We start from the raw sequence: 17,475 nt of genomic DNA, 5'->3' as shown, positions 1-17,475 counted from the left end.
AAATGATTTGACCCTTTAGGCAACGAAATTTTGGGCTGCCCTGCCGGCTATAAACCCTGAGCAGCTGAGATTGTGGCTAAGGGAAGCGGAAACGTGGAATGTGAAGAGGAGGAAGTTGAACTACAGCCTTGTGGCCAATTACAGAAACAAGTTACTGAGCAGTTACCTGTAGTTTCTCCCTTGGGGTGTGTGTGTACATTTCTCCTTCCTCTTATTGTAATACCTTTTTAGAGGGTTAAATTTGCTAATTAGTCTTGAGATAACAAAGTATTGTGATGGGTCTGTGACTAAATTCTAGATGTAACTAACATAGTTAAGAGATGAGATGAATAGTGTGACTGTCTCCCACAAACCGATACAATGTGTGCTGGGAATTTTGTCTCCTCATTTTGGAGGCGTGAGAACATCTTTTGTACAAAGGATGTTTGCAATTTGTTAAGTAGAATAAAGAGTTGTTTTTCTTGTGGGAAGTTGAATCATATTTAGAAGCGTGTGTGTGGATCCTGAATAGCCCAAGTAATAGACTGTAGCCGGTATTAACATGGTTTCTCAGATTCAAATGCCCTCTTACACTCAGTATGGTGCAGGGCTGGTACTCAGCAAACCCTGTTTCTCCTCTGCCAGCTGGCTTCTTATTGGGATCTGCCAGTAGAGGCCCAGAGGGAGATAGGAAGGCTAGAGGAGGAAGAAGGGGCTTGGTCCTTTCTGCCTGCTTCCTCTTTGCTTCCTATTTCTTTGTCACCCCCAAAACACCTCTTCAGCCCAGCAGAGGCTGGTGTTCAGTAACAGTCGTTGATACCATCTGGTGCTCCCTCCCCAAATGTCTGCCTAGCACCCGGGCCCACAGGGCCCCCGACTCAGCTCTAAGACACTGGTTTTAACTAAGCAGCAAGTTCTTGTCAGAGGTCTTGAGTTTCAGCCCTCCAGGACCCCACCAGGCTTCTAAAATTGAACAATTTCAACCTCTTCCCTAAGAGTAGCAGCTTCCTGCATGAAACCTTTAGGTATGAAGTGTTCCTTTTTTGCCCTTGTATAATTGCCTTTAATACCCAGTTAACAATTCTTTATATTGCATTTCCCCTGTTCAAGTAAGGGTGGCTTTTATCTCCTGACTGAATTTTGACTGATACAGACTCACTCCAAAGCAGTAATAGCTGTGAAATCATGGATTTGGTGGACTTCAAATGCATCTTTTTCTAATCTGCATTCAGGTTGACAACTATTAAAGTAAAAATGTTCAGCCATTTACAACTTCCTGCAGGTTATCTCATGTAACCAGTAGTTAGCATGTCACTTTTTGGAAAATGCTGCCCCAGTGCAGTAAGGACCATCAACTTGGTTGCCGAGTCATTCACGTTCATTTCCTTAGTTGTCAAGCTACTGTCCTCTAGAGTAGGGACTATGTCTTATCTTTTTTTCATTTTCCCCTGCACCTGGGAAGGAAATGTGGCTCATGTTAAAGCTTTTAGTAAATGTTTCTTCAGTGAATGGATAAATGAATGAATGATAGTTGGATGACTCGGAAAATAATTGACCTGCAAAGCCTGTTTAAACCACAGTGCTGTAGAAATAAAGACCAACCAAAGGAGAAAACAAAGACTATTTATCCTGTAGTTGCTGTGCAGCAAGGGTGTCAGCCACCATCACTTGTGTTTTGGCCAAGACTCAAAGGCAGGCAGAGGCAGGGAAAGCTGTATAGTGGAAAAAGGACAGGCCTCAGGTCTGCCTTGACTGGAGGCTGTTGGCCGGGGGGAGCTGTAGGTGGCTAACTAGAAGCTATCCTATGGGATTGGTTAGGGGTGCGTATTTGACCTCTAGTTGGTCCCTAAGTTGGAATTGGGAACAAAAATTAGGGAACCTTTGAGTTATTAATCAAGTCCTGACCATTTTGGGCCCACTGTTACAGAAGTTACTGTTCAGCTTCCTGGATTGTCACTAGAGATAACCTCTGGCTTACTGAAAGTCTGACTTATAGCAGGCTGGCTTCCTGAGTTGTTTATCGGAGATAAGGGGTTGGTTTCTTGGGCAGGTTGATGCAAGTTGTGGGTCAGAGTTCTATTTTATTGTGTGAGGAAAATTAGCCCTGAGCTAACATCTGTTGCCAATCCTCCTCTTTTTGCCGGGGGAAATTGGCACTGAGCTAACATCTGTGCCCATCTTCCTCTGTTTTATATGTGGGATGCCTGCCACAGTGTGGCTTGATAAGCGGTGCGTAGGTCCGCTTCTGGGATCCAAACCTGCAAACCCCAGGCACCGAAGCGGAGCATGCGAATTTAACCACTATGCCACTGTGCTGGCCCCCTCAGTCCTATTTTTGTATATGATCTGGCCACTGTCCATTTGTATATTCCCTTGGTGTCCAAATTTATTTCTAATCATACCATAAAATGCAACTATTTGATCATGTCTCTGTGGAAACGTATACCCAGTTTAAGAAGACGCCACCAATGGGATCAGGGATGTTTGTGGCTCCAGCCATTAGCAGAGCTGGCTGTGCTGGAGGCAGATCCTGCAGTAGTTAGTTACACAGAGACAAGGCCACCAAATCAGGCAATTGAAACCTTTTGCCATCCCAGATCTTGGGAAGGAAAACTGAATACCATTGGCTAATGAATATAAAATTCAATTTAATGGATAATCATCATTTCATTCAAAGATACACAACCATTCATTCACTGACAGGCATGTTGGTTGATGAACTTTTTCAAAGCGGGCTATTTAGGGAGGGAAAGAAGATGTAGCTATAATAGTAGTTTCAAGAAAATCCCTAGAGAACCTCCACTTTTTGATATGTCTTTTATGAAGATATCAGTTTCCCCACTTGCCTGCCGAAACATTTACATTTTCCCACTCCTGGCCTCAGAGAATGTGCAGGTGCCTTGTCATTTGAGTCCAAGGTGTGTTGGCAACTTCTAAAGAGAGTCTATAGTCTGACCTGCCTTCTCCCTGTAGGAATATCCTTACATGAGCTGTTTGATGAAATTACTTGGTGGCTCTGTAAGTTCTTACAGAGCTATAAGCTTCTCAGTACACAGTAAGTTCTAATTTTAATTTTAATCATTATGAAAGTTGTAAAATAATAGAAAATATATACTGGTCTCTGCCACTGGTTCCTGGCACTGAACTCCTAAAACTCTTGTCATTTCCTATGTGATAAGAACACTAGGAGCATCTCTTGTTCTAATATTGGTCTTTGACCTCTGTTCCTGACCCTCCTGAAACCCTTGTAATTCCCTGGGTGATAAGAGTGTCTTTTGTTCTAATGTGTGACTCTGGGTGGATTCCCGGATGGCTCTTAAATGAGGGCTGGTCACCCGAAAGACCAAGCCATGAATAGAAGCTTAGAATTTTCAGCCCTGACCTCTGTTCTCCCGAGAAGGGAGAAGGGCTGAAAATGGAGTTAATGATCAATCATGCCTATGTGATGAAGCCTCCGTAAAACCCCAGAAGTATGCGATTCAGAGAGCTTCCAGGATGGTACACACATGGAGGTGCTGGCAGAGTGCTGTGCACGGAAGCTCCGTGCCCCTTTCCACTTACCTTGCCCTACGCACCTCTTCCACCTCGATGTTCATCTGTATCCTTTATCATATCCTTTAATAAGCTGGCAAGTGTAAGTAAGTGTTTCCTTACGTTCTGTGAGCTGCTCTAGCAAATTAATCGAAACTGAGGAGGAAGTCGAGGGAGCCTCTGATTGATAGCCAGTTGGTCAGAAGTACAGATGATAACCTGGGCTTGTGACTGGCGTCTGAAGTCCAACTAGGGGGTCATTGGAAACTCGGGTATATAGCCGGTTGGTCAGAAGCACAGAGGATAACCTGGGTTTGCAACTGGTTTCTGAAGTGTGCGTGTGGTGGTGGGGCAGTTTTATAGGACTGAGCCCTTAACTGTGGAATATGATGTTATCTCTAGGTAGACAGTGTCAGAATTTAGTTGAATTCTTGGGCACTCTGCTGGTGTCCGAGAATTGCTTGGTGGTATGGGAAAAATCTCTACATATTTGGTGACCAGAAGTGAAGTGTTCTCCGTGAAGGTAAAGGAGACATGCAGTAGGGAAGAACTGGGTTTTTCCCTACATAAGAAGGAAAAAACTGGGGTTTTTTCCCTTTACACAAGTCATTAACCCATACATGTACCCTATTTAGCTCTGTTCGCACAAAGAAATCATTTGCACAGAGAGGATACCACTTTCCAAACCAACAGCTCAATTTTATATCCTAGAGTTTCCTTCCAACATATTTTTCTTGTTTTCCGTGTGGCCCTATGTTTTCACTTGCCCCAGGAAAAAAGATGCACAGGGTTTCAGATACTCGTTATAAAGTAGGAGTCCCTAGACTTGTTTGTACAAAGTCACACTGTTCTCCTTAAGGCATATTTAATCTGGATGGTGTCTCTTGCTAATATCTCTTCCATCAGCATTCTCTGGATGGGAAGAAACCCCGCCTGCCCATGAGTAGCAGGGGCAACCCTATGTTGTTTGAAAATTGCAGCAGGATCAAACAAGACCATTCAGATAGTGAAGATGACTGTCTGACAAATACTGGCAGACTATGATTTCTAGTGACTTCTCTCCCTGCTCTCCCACTCACGGCAGGCTCTCACACCCCTGTTCCCCTCTCCAACCTCTGCCCTGATCGTTGTCCCTGATGGTCACTTCACCACGTACAACACCCATATCAAATGGATTCTATCCTTGAACCTGCCACTTCTCTGCTCCCACCTCTGATTCTCATTTAACCTCATTGGGATGGCAACAACTCAAAAATGGAGGCTAACATAGGACAGGTGTGCAGTTCAAACCATAGGCCAGATTCTGGAGTCCGCGGTAACAGAAAACCTGAGCTCCGTCAGGGGTGTGAAGCACAAACCCACACTTGACCATCAGAGACCCAGCAGGTGTTTGATCAAGAAGGGAGCTGATCCTGGTGGGACCTAGATGTTACCTGGAAGAAAATAAAGCAAGGCGGCAGCAATTGCTCTGACGATGTTCCCCAAAAGAGTAACCACGGTGACAGCCATGCAGAGGAGATCTGTCATTAAATGTCAGCCATGTGCCAGGAATACTTCTGATATTGTTCATTTGTTTGTCTGACAAATGTTGAGTTCTGACACTCAGCCAGGGACTAAATTATGGGCTGGGGATGTAATTTATCTCCATTTTACCCAGGAAGAAACTGAGGTACAGAGACATTCAGTAACTCACCCAATGTCACAGAGCCTTTAAGTGATAGAGCCAGAATTTGAACCCAGATTACTGACCTCAAAGCCCATGCTCTTTCTCTTGTGTCACACTGTTGGAGAAAGCAGCAGAATAGAATTGGGAAACAGCCACAAAACAACCTAGCCCCATAAGACCCTAATTTTTGCCAAACAGAATCTTTCAGAATCATATTGTACTAACTGACATTTTTTTAATATTTACTTTTTTATAAATTTACCTTTTACATATGGTATGGGTTAAATTCACATTAACAATCAGTTTTTGACGCAAATGATTAATTTCATAAATAGGGTGTTCTCAGTATTAGTGAAACCATGTTAAGAAAGATGGTATGTGAGAATCTGTGATAAAAAAATTAGAAAAGCAATTATTTGATGAGTGCTCACTTGGAATATAACTGTACATCATCACATATCCATTTAGGTCATATTCTATGAAATATTATCTAATTTGAAAGCAGAGATTATGCCTTACTCTTCTTTGTCTGGTTCCAACCCCAAGTTTCTCATGCAGGGCTTTTTAAAAAGTAGGTGTTTAATAGATAACAGTGAATGGAATGAAAAATTTTTTTCCTATTTACCTAACCTCACATAAATGTTTTTAGTAACTCTCTTCTGTGAATTAGTTTAATAAATATTGGACTCACAAAGATTTTGCATACTTCACTGTTTTGCCAGATAATTCTATCTGCAGGCATATACTCATAAACTCATGATCTGCAGTTGCTCAAAGCTCAAGAGTAATGGAGTAGAACTTCAGTATTTTCCCCAGGAGGTTGGAATTATGACCCTTCTGATTTAACCAGGTACAAGATTCTACCGTCTTCTGTCAAGCAGAAGATGCAGGACATCTGAAGCTGGTTCTTCCCAGAAATTAACTTCAGGGCCCAGCCCACCTGGTAAGATGTAACTGAGGAAATTCCCAGGCAGAATGTTAAAAATGGCAAACGGGGGCCCGGCCCAGTGGCCCTAGCGGTTAAGTGCGCGCGATCTGCTGCGCCGGCCCAGGGTTCGCCGGTTTGGATCCTGGGCACGCACCAATGCACAACTTGTTAAGCCAAGCTGTGGCAGCATCCCATATAAAGTAGAGGAAGATGGGTTTTATTTTTCATAATCTCAATGCTGTCTTTCAACGAGCAGAGGGTTTTAATTTGATGAAGCCCAATTTATTAGATCTTCCTTTTATGGTGTGTTTTGTGTCTTATCTTTGCCTATCTCAAGGTTATGAAGATTTTTTTCTTAAAAGTGTATGGTTTTAACTTTTATGTCTATGTCTAGAATTCATTTTGCTTTTATTTGTGTTTATGGTGTAAGCGAAGGGCAGAGACTGTTTTTCTTTCCTGTACACGTCCAGTTGCTCCAACACTATTTGTTAAAAGACTATCCTTTCCCCTACTGAATATCCTTGGCACTGTCTATGTTATTGTGACTTACTTCTAGATTCTCTATCCTATTCCATTTGTCCATGTGTCTTTCCTTGCACTAATATTAACCTATCTTGATGACTGAGGCTTTATATTAAATCTTGAAATCCCCCAGTGTATTTATCTAACTTTGTTCTTCCTTTTCAAATTGTTTTGGCTATTCCAGGTCCTTTACAATTATCCTTGTGTTCCAGAGTCAAGTTGTCAATTTCTACAAAGCCTTTTGTGAATTTCTTTGAGATCGCATTGAATCTATAGGTCAATTTGGAGGACTGACATCTTAACAATATTGGGTCTTCTAATCCATGGACATGGTATTTCTCTCCATTTATTTAGGTCTTCTTTAATTTCTCTAGGTAAAATTTTTTGTAGTTTTTAGTGCATGGGTCTTTTACATGTGTTGTTAAATTTATTCTTATGTATTTCATGATATTTGGTGCTTTTGTAAATGATATTACTAAAATTTAATTTTTCAATGGTAACTAGGTGACATGATGATGATTTTATAATGTATAAAAATATCAAATCACTATGTTGTATACCTGAAACTAATATAATATGTATATCAATTATACTTCAATAAAAAATAATAAATTTTAATTTTTTAATTGTTAGTAGTATTAAAAAATTCAGCAGATATTTGTATGCTTACTTTATCTTGTGACTTTGCTAAATTCACTTAATAGTTCTTGTGGGTTGCTTTTTTTTGGAAATGTTTGGGATTTTCTATGAACATCATCATGTTGTCTGTGAACAGGCAATTTTGCTTATCCATTTCCAATCTGTATGCCTTTTATTTCCTTTTTCTTGCCTTATTGCATTTGTTAGGACTTCCAGTTCAATGTTAAATGGAAGTGATGAGAGTGAACATCCTTGCCTTATTTTCAATCTTAGAAACCTTTCTTCTGAAATAGCCAGGATGTATCAGCAATGAGGGATAAACCAGAGAACAAGTCTTTTCAGAAAGAAATTTCAGGGAAAGGAAATCATCCCAGAATGCTGAGTTGGTTGCTACACCACTCATGCCAAGGACTGCAATAACTTTGTGACTGGTATCCAGCGAGGAGTTGATCAGTGGAGTATGGCTTCTCCCTCTTGATTCTGGGGAAATTGACCTCTAGTTTTTTTAGAAATTACCATCCCAAATTGCCAAATTTACAAGTTTGAAGTTGCTTTATCATCCCTAGCCAGTGTGATATTGGCACCTGAGGGTCTCCAGCACTGAAACCAGAAGGCTAGTTGGTTAAAAATGAGGCTGAAATCCATCCTAGTGGTGGAGGCAGAGGCACCTGGGATGTTAACAGTGGAGGTGGCAGAGGGCTTGAAAACACTCGCCAGCAGCCGTCAACTGACAGACAGCAACTTTCAAATCAGGTATTGGATAATTTCCAAGTTTTATACATAGCAGCTGGAGAGTAAAATTGAGGAAAACCTGAAGTCTTCCTGACTTACTCCTCCTCGTAGATAATCAGAGATCCAGAGGTTTTTTAAAAAAAAAATCTTTAAATAGATTCCAGTGATTTCAAATATGAAAGGAAATAATAATTATAAATCAAAGAAAAGCTTTCTCTTGAGTATGAATTATGTAGGTTGGAAACATACTGATTTAAAACCTAAAGGGTTAGAATTAGTGCTGTCATCATACAAAAATCCAAATTTATTCTAAATTACTCTTAGTTCAAAGAATCTAATGTAGCCTGGCTTCCTCTTTACTTTCTTGTGGAAGAATAAACAGAAAAATAAGAAAGGGAAGGGAAGGGAGGAAGGCAGGAAGAAAAGAAAGAAGAAGGAAGAAAGAAAGAAGGAAAGAAGGGAAAGAAAAAGAAAGGAGGGAATCAGGGAATAAAAGAAATAACTAAGAAAAAAGAAAAGAAAGCAGGAGAGGAGGGAGCCATCAAGAGATACAAAGGGTCTCCTTCCTTCTCTGCTCTATCTAAATATCTGACGCACAGGATCATAAGAAATACTACAATGTTACTCTTATCTGCTCCAAGGCTTGGGTGGTTTGTTATCCAGCATAAATATCTGGGAGAGTAGCAGAACTGGGAAATGAGTCACATATTTTGACCCCAGGATTTATGATCTTAACTACTTCAACTAGGCTGCTTCAAGATCCTGTAGATTTTGTTTTGAAACGAACAGTAGATTGTGCTGGAAATTGGGCCCAGGACCTGACTGTGAGAATACCATAGATAGGCTTAACTCACAACCTCAGTAACTCTCCTAGGTCAAAGTTGGGCCCTGATAAGGAGGGAGTGGCGTGGGGACATCTGGGTGAATGCACTTGAGAACATACTGATTTACAATGTAAAGTGTTAGAGTTAGTACTGTGTTCATTCAGAACTTCTGACTTGTGCTCAGTCACTCTTAGTTCCAAGAAATTAACACAGCCTAACTCCCTCTTTATTTTCTTGCTAAAGAATAAACAGAAAAATAAAGACGGGAAGGAATGCACCAGTACCCTGGACCCTCTGAATCTGTAGAATTGGTCCACTAATTCTTACTAAAAACCATCCTTGTCTAGATTCTTCCCCTGCCCTATCCTGGTTCCCTCCCTCCCCTACAAGCTTCTCTTGAGGGCACTCCCTCAATAAATCATTTGTAAGGGAACCTGTCTCAGGTTTGGCTTCTGGGGAACCTAACGAATACTCAGGGATCCAGGAATGAAGGGGTCAAACAAGGAGAGAAGAGGCCCCTCATGCCACCACTTCTAGCGACGCACTTGAAGAATTTGTGCCTCCTGTCCTTCAACTTTAGGCTTTACTGGGCTAGGAGGTCTGGTTCCCAGATGGAACACTTCTACTAGGGGTCCCAGTAAAGGCTCCACTGAAACTAAAGTTACAGCTGCTGATTTTTTCGGGCTCATCATGCCTGTAGACTAGTAGGCAAAGGAAAGAGGTACTATAGTAGCAGGAGTAATTCACATGGATTATCCCACGAGAATATAAGATTGCTGCTACATAATGACAGAAGCGAGGAGTGTGTATGGTACTCCAGGAATTCACTCGGGCTCCTCATGGCACCTCCATGTCCAGGGAATATAATAAATGGGAATTTTCATGAACCACCGCCTAACAAAGGGCATGGTAACCAGAGGCTCCCAATTTTCAAAGACGAAGCTCTGAGCTACCTCACTGGACAAGCAACCTAGACCACCAGAAGTGCTTCCAGGTAGGAGCAGAATCTAGAATGGGTGTAACTTGTCTCACTAATCCTCCTATTATAAGTTTTTATTTTTTACATTGTGACTGGCCACCACCTTGAAGAAGCACTGTCAGGATGGAGGGAATTAATGTGGAGCACCAATAGGTCTGAGTGGTGTAGGGGCAGACTGTAGCAGATGCCATTGGTGCCCTGCCCATTTCCCTTATGTCTAACCATTCAGTGTGCTCCAGCCAGCTTCCAACTGCTAGGATCCACACCTCTGTGCTAAGGCCTCTTCCCCACTTTAAGGGAGAGCATTCTGCCTGGGCACAGCGCACTGGAAGTGTCAGGGACTTAACTTCTGGGAACAGCTCAACAAATCACTGATCAAGTTAGTATCAAAGCACCCCGTCACCACTCAGGAGGGACTATTCTGAAGTGTGTGTTCAACACTATTTCAGAGAATTTTCCCAAGAATTTAGCTCCCGTTGCCTTCAGTGCTGACTTGCTTGATGAGGCAGCTTATTGGCTGCTTTCCTTTCTCCTCACTCCCCTCCAAGTTTTTCCTGCACCTCCCAAATAAACTGCTTGCACTTGAATCTTCATCTCAGGGTCTGCTTCTGGGGAAGTCAAATTAAGATAGCAACTCTGAACTAGACACGTGAACAACTGTTATTAGTAATGAAGGCGAGATAGACAGATAGGCAGGCAGACAGATGCTTGATAGTTGGACAGAGAGATAGATAGATGATAGAAGCATGGATGGATGGATGGACGAATGGATAGTGAATACATAAAATCATTGGAAAAAAGAATCATTGGAAAGGAGAAGGATCACAGACATTTTTATTTGGAAAGTTCGTATTGATTAAATTCATATTTTCTTACTGAATGTTTAACAATTGCAAATTGCTTTTAATTTCATTCAAAGATCTTTATTGTGGAAAATTTCAAACCTATACAAAAGTAGACAGAATCATATCATAAATTTCCATGTACCCATTTTCCATCTTCAACAATTATATATTTATAGCTGTTTCATTACATTTATACTGCCACCCACTTACCCTACTCTATATTATTGTGAATCGAATCTCAAATGTCATGCCATTTCATCTGAAAATATTTTAGTGTATATGTCTAAAAGATAAGGGCTTTTAAAATAGCTATTATCACATGAAAAGTAGTTAACAATTTCTTGATATCATAAAATATCCAGTGTTAAACTTTCCAATTATATAATAACTGTGGGGTTTTTTGCAGTTTGTTTAAATTGAGATCCAAATAAGGTCTCTGCATTGTGACTGATTGATATTTCTTTTAAGTCTTTTTTAATCTACAGGTTCCCTACTCCATCTCCCTCTTTTCCTTGCAATGCATTTGTTGAATAATTATTTGATATATTTTAATAATAACTTTGGCCAAATCTAATGCAAATTACATTTTCTTTCCTATGAGTCATGCAATTTATAACCAGGGTTAAGCCAGCGCTTTGACATGATTCCTTCTTTTCTACAGACTAATGTTGGAAACTTTAATTTATATTGTGGAAGGCATTCTCAAAATGTAAATGCTTGGAGGCTGTGGAAACAGACATATGTATATGAAAGTAAAATCAGGAGCTCTCAGAAGCTGGATAAGTAAAGAGAATGAGAAAGCCAGCAATAAATGCCAAATTACTTTTTAAATCTGGAAATTGATCATGTCACTTCTCTGGTTAAAATATTTCTATGGTTTTCCTTTCCGCTGGGAATAAACTCCGAATTCCTTACCCTGGCCCTGTGTGACCTGGGCCTGCCTTTGCATCTCACCTCGTGAGTCTCCCTCTCCCTTATGACACTGCAATCACAGGCCTTCTCTTCGAACCCTTCACCACAGTAGGGTTTATGCTCACGCTGTTTTCTCTGCCTGGGTAGTGCTTGTTCCTGACTCTAAGCATGTCTACTCAAGATGGAGAACTAAACACGTGCAGACTACTCCCTAAGTTTAAAGACATATAGCCAAACCTAAAAACAAGAGATGAAATATTCCAGTGGCCACTGGGGGATCTTAGCCACAGTCTTATTACTGATGCAGAAAACAAAACTGTGTGGCCTGGGAACGCAAAATGGTACAGCCACTTTGGAAGTTTGGCAGTTTCTTACAAAATTAAACATACTCTTACCACACGATCCAGTAATCGCACTCCTCAGTATTTACCCAAAGGAGCTCAAAACTTATGTCCACATGAAAACCTGCACATGGATGTTTATAGCAGCTTTATTCGTAATTGCCAAAACTTGGAAGCATGCAAGATGTCCTTCAGCAGATGAATAGATAAATAAACTGTGGTACATCCAGACAATGGAATACTATTCAGGGCTAAAAAGAAATGAGCCATCAAGCCGTAAAAAGACCTGGAGGAAACTTAAATGCATATTACTAAGTGAAAGAAACCAATCTGAAAAGGCTACATACCATATGATTCCAACTATATGACATTCTGGAAAAGGCAAAACTGTGCAGACAGTAAGAAGATCAGTGGTTTCCAGGGGCTGGGGGGAGAGGGAAGAGGGATGAATAGACGGAGCTCAGGGGATTTTTAGGGTAGTAAAAATACTCTGTAGGGGCCAACCCAGTGGTGTAGTGGTTAAGTTCGCACTCTCTGCTTCAGCAGCCCGGAGTTTGCAGGTTCGGATCCTGGGCACGGACACACACACTGCTCATCAAGCCATGCTGAGGCAGTGTCCCGTATACAATAGATGAAGATTGGCATGGATGTTAGCTCAGGGACAATCTTCCTCAAGCAAAAAGAGGAAGATTGGCTATAGATGTCAGCTCAGGGACAATCTTCCTAACAAAAACAAACAAACAAACAAACAAAAAAACTACTCTGTATATGATACTACAATGATGGATAGATGTCATTATACATCTGTCCAAACCCAGAGAATGTACAACCCCAAGAATGAACCCTAAGGTAAACTGTGAACTTTGGGTGATGATGATGTGTCAATGTAGGTTCATCACTTGTAACAAATGTACACTGGGTGAGGGATGTTGATGTGTGGGGATAAAGAGTATATGGGAAATCTCTGTACTTTCCCCTCAATTTTGCTGCGAACCTAAAACTGCTCTAAAAAAATGAAGTGATAAAAACCCTAAACCTTTGTAGTTCATGTGAGGGTCTAGACAAGATAAATCCTTTGGAAGCTTGATCTTGAACTTACATTTAGAAATGGAATCATTCTAGGTGACAGTTCATTTGAGTATAGAATTCTGGATTGAAATTTGTTTTCACAAACCCAGAGATCAAGAGCTATTATTCTTCACAGACGTTCCCTGAAAGAAATATTAAAGAATGGACTTAGGAAAATAAAGACAAAGTTGTGTCATGCAAGGAGGATTAGTGAGGACAGAGATTAGCAAAAATTTATTGGGAAATCTAAATATGTATTGACTGTAAATTGTGTAATTATTTAGAAATTTTAAATATGCATTGATCGTAAATAGTCAATTATCTGTTTAAAAAATAACACCAGAAAAAAATAACATGCAAGATGGGAAGGGAGCATTTTGAGAGAAGTTAAATTGTGGTAAGGTCCTCATCTTATTCAAGAGGAGACTAGAAACACAAATTTATGTAGATACTGTTTTTAACGATATAACATTAAATGTATGTGTTAAAATTTTGAGTAACCATCAAAGGAATTGAAATAGAATAAGGTCAAGTTAAAAACAGGAGGTCAAAAAAAACCAATTCATCCAATAAAAGACAGAAAAAGAGAAAAAAAAAGAAATAAACAAAAAGCACATGGCATTTGCATTGGCATTGGATAGACAAACAGATCAAGGGAATAGAAGAGTCCAGAAATAAACCCATATCTATGTGGTTAGTAAGAGTTTTACAAAGGTATCACAGCAATTCAGTGGAGAAGGTAAAACCTTTTCAACAAATGGTACAAGAACAAATGGATATCCATGTGGAAAAAAGTGAACCTTGATCCCTACTCCCACCAGTGGGAGCTACACAGTATATTCATTTCTCAACACTCATTGAGCCATATGCTTAAGGGGTATGTGTGTGTGTGTGTGTGTGTGTGCATGTGTGTGTGTGTGTGTGTGTTTATTGTACATAAAATAATACTCAATTTTTTAAATCTCTATTAGAAATGATTATGTCTAATTCCTCCTCAACCTTTGTTCTCAGCCTAACTGTTACCTCCTCAGAGAGTTTCTCCACAACCACTCTAGACCTTCAGCACCTTCAGCATTCTGGATTGTACTGACTTCAACCTGAAAAAGGTGAAATCTTATCCAGCCAAGATTCCTCATCCCCCTGCTCTACAACCCGCCTCCCTCCCCCATGCTCACTTGCTCCTCGTTCCTTGTTGAGCCCCTTCCCTATATGTTTGCCCCATTCCCTCCCATCACCTCTGGCACATTGCTCCACCTTTATCTCTTTGTCTTCCCACTCAGATCTCATCATCTTCTTCCACTAGAAATGCTTGCCAGGCTGCCTCCTGCAAGATGTTGAAGATAGCCAGGGAAGATGTAATAGCAACCACTCCTGGTTGTTAGTTTGGACTTTCAGACCCCAAACTTGCCCTGCCTACCGTCTGTCCTATCGGAGTCTGTGTGGTTATTCAGTACCTAATAAATTACTGCTCAGGATCCAAAATCTTTTCTGGTGCCCCTAGAACAGAAGGGGCAGGAAGGTGGAATCAAAGTTGGATTACTGTGTTTTCTTCTCCAGTTGCTACTTGGTCACCCCTTTGATTCTGATGCTAACTCGGGTCTCGTAGGATGCATTCTAAGGAGGGGTTGACAGAAACTGTCCTTGGAGATCATAAAGCTTGGCAAGGCTGACTTGTGTGGTTGCACAGGTTGTGCATTTCCCAGTATACGCTATGAAGGCGGTAAGAAGGGCCTGAAATCCAGCCTTCAGTCCCCTCCCCAGCCATTCATCCTTGGGACTGTGTCTGTCTAGTAAATTTGTTGCTAATTTGCAAGAGGTACTATAGAGACTAGCATCCACCCTGAAACTTAGCCTGGGGTTAAGCAGCCCCTGCCCGGCAAATTCCATGCATCCACCCAGCTTTGGCCAAAGATGCCTTCACTCCCTCTTGGGCCTCTGCCACCCAGCCTGTGCCCAGATGTTTTAAAACCAATTACCAGATCAAACTGATTCTGCAGTTTATCACTTCAGACCAGAATATAGTCTCCTTCTTGTGACCCGGGACCTGCAGACCTGGGTGCTGCACCCCTGCATTGGGGCTGACTTGATGATCAGGCCCAGGCCAAACCATGCATCCCCTACAGGTGTTAGTTGGGGATTGGAGTCACTTCTTAAGAGCCTAGGAGCAGCAGACATCTGAGTTAAAGTGACTTGAGTACCCTGGAATGTCAAGCAGTTATTCAGGGGCGAGCTGTTATCCTTCTTACACCTCCTGGGGCCAGTTGTCAAGGGTTTCACCCTTTATTGCCTTCTTTTTCAGAAAAACCAGTGGTGGGCGGCTTGGTGGTTGGAGTCCTGGTGAAACAGCTAAAATCAAGAACCCCTTGTGATAGGTGTGTACAGCTCCAACGGCACTCAAATTTAACAGCACTGATCACACGTTTACATCAAACTAGTTTGTTAGTTGCTGCATGTTTGTCTTCCCATTTATACTGTCAATTCCCAGGAGAGCAGGGATCCGTCTCTCTTGTTTCCAGATGTGCCCCCTGTGCCTAGCACCATGCCTGGCACAACATGGGAGCTCCAGAAAAACTTATTGAGTGGGAGGAGTCAGTAATGCTGTGAGTGAAAGATGAAAGAGAAATAAAGTTTAAGGTTGAAGCAGGATCCCCTCCTTTTAACAGTGTGGGCTGGGTGGGCAAAGCGGACATCCATGATCTGGCTTGGCATTTGTACCCCCAGGGCGGATCAGAGAAGGCAGAGTAGCCAAGAGTCACAGAGCAGAAACATTTGGGCTCCAGTTGGGTGTGCAGGATATATAACATATGAAATGTTTCTTCCATTAGAGACCACTTCATCTGGCACTGTATAGCTACACCAACTTACTTTTGACTAGTATTTGCAATGGTGTATCTTTTTTTGTCTTCTTACCTTCAATCTTGGGATACTGACAGCGAAAGTGTCTTGTTGACATTGTCTCATTTTGAATGTCTTTGGGGAAGCTGACCCTCAGAAGTCTGAGGACAGTCTTGGTATTTCCTTTCTACTACACAGTGAGTTCTGGGAGGGCAGGAGATGTCTTGTTTATTTTGGACCTGCTCCTGCCTCCCACGGCTTCTCACTCAGTGCTGTTGCTTCATGGTCTGCCAAAGTAGGGTTTTCTCCCGTCTCTCAACTAGGCAGGAATTTCGCTCTTAAGTAACAATAAAGCAGAAGTCACAGGACACCAAGACGTAGAGAGGGGTCACATGCTCCACTTTCCCTTTATTGCGTACAAATCACAATGCCGGGTGTTACCTGCTCAGCTTCTAGGCTCTGCCTCCTTTTGCTTTGCTTATCTTTGTCTTCAACCGTCCATTCACAGCTGTCCTGGGAGGAAAATGTTCTGTCCCCTCTTATCATTTCACTCTGGACAGAAATGAAAGACCCATGATGACACTGAATTAGTGTGCTTTTACCTTATTTGAAACATTGATGAACCATCTTTTCCCCAATTTTGCATAGAAATGCAAAAGTCAAGTGTAACTTGCAAGCAGGAAATTTTTTTGACAATTTAAACACTGCGTAATTATTAGAAATAACATTTCAACAAAGGACATTGACGCACTGCTTAAATCTTCTCTCTTACTGCAGATGGACATGTCTTTATTGGAAGAGCCACATGGGCCTTTGTATAGCTCACTTAGGAAACTTGTTACAGAGTAGTACCAGAGATCTCATGATCCTTCCAGGGGAGAGACTCTCCAACATCTTCTAATGGACTTTGATAAAGCTTGGCACGTAACAGGTGCCAATGGATGCCTTGGAATGAATGAAGGATGATTGCTTCTCCTCCTAGGTCCTAATATTCCCATTTTTCTGATTACAACAGGTCCATTTATTGGATGGATGGACCAAACACTCTATAGAGTCATTAGCAACACTCAATGTAACTAAGAACAAATCTCCCATCCCTTTCCAAGATCCTCACCCATCTAACACACTCTTCTCTACACCTGATACATTCAAAACACCCCATCGGTGTGAGATAAAGGGCTCTGAAGCCATGCAGCTTGTCTATGAAATCCTGACTTAGGAAGAGCAAGTGAATATCCATCTAGAATGGGGAAAATATTGCGTTCCTTGACCTCCCACTTTCTTTGACCTCTCACCTTCCTGCAGTGAGAGATCATGTTTCTTTAGGTCTTTCCTAAAAAGCCAAAGCCTTGACTGAATCACTGGAATAGCATCAGCCAGCCGTGGGAGAAGCTGTCTGGAACTTCTAAACCAAGCCGCTGTCAACATCAAGGGCTGGATGGCAAATCAGTTTCCTCTTTTGCACCAGTTCTCATCAACTAGTAGTGGCTATGTGGAGCTCAGTGCAGAAAAAGTGTCTGAGCCTTATCTAGCCTTGGTGGAAAAGAATTTCTGATTGTTGAACAACCTGTACCTTGGTTATTATTATGAAAAAATCACCCCAAACTTGGAAATAAGGCAAAAAGATGTCTGTGGTCTTTTTAGTATCCTGCCAGAGCATTATCTAAAAGCCTA

This window comes from Diceros bicornis, chromosome 32 (genome assembly GCF_020826845.1).
Source record: "Diceros bicornis minor isolate mBicDic1 chromosome 32, mDicBic1.mat.cur, whole genome shotgun sequence".
NCBI lineage: Eukaryota > Metazoa > Chordata > Mammalia > Perissodactyla > Rhinocerotidae > Diceros > Diceros bicornis.
Note: the sequence above shows the minus strand (reverse complement) of the source record.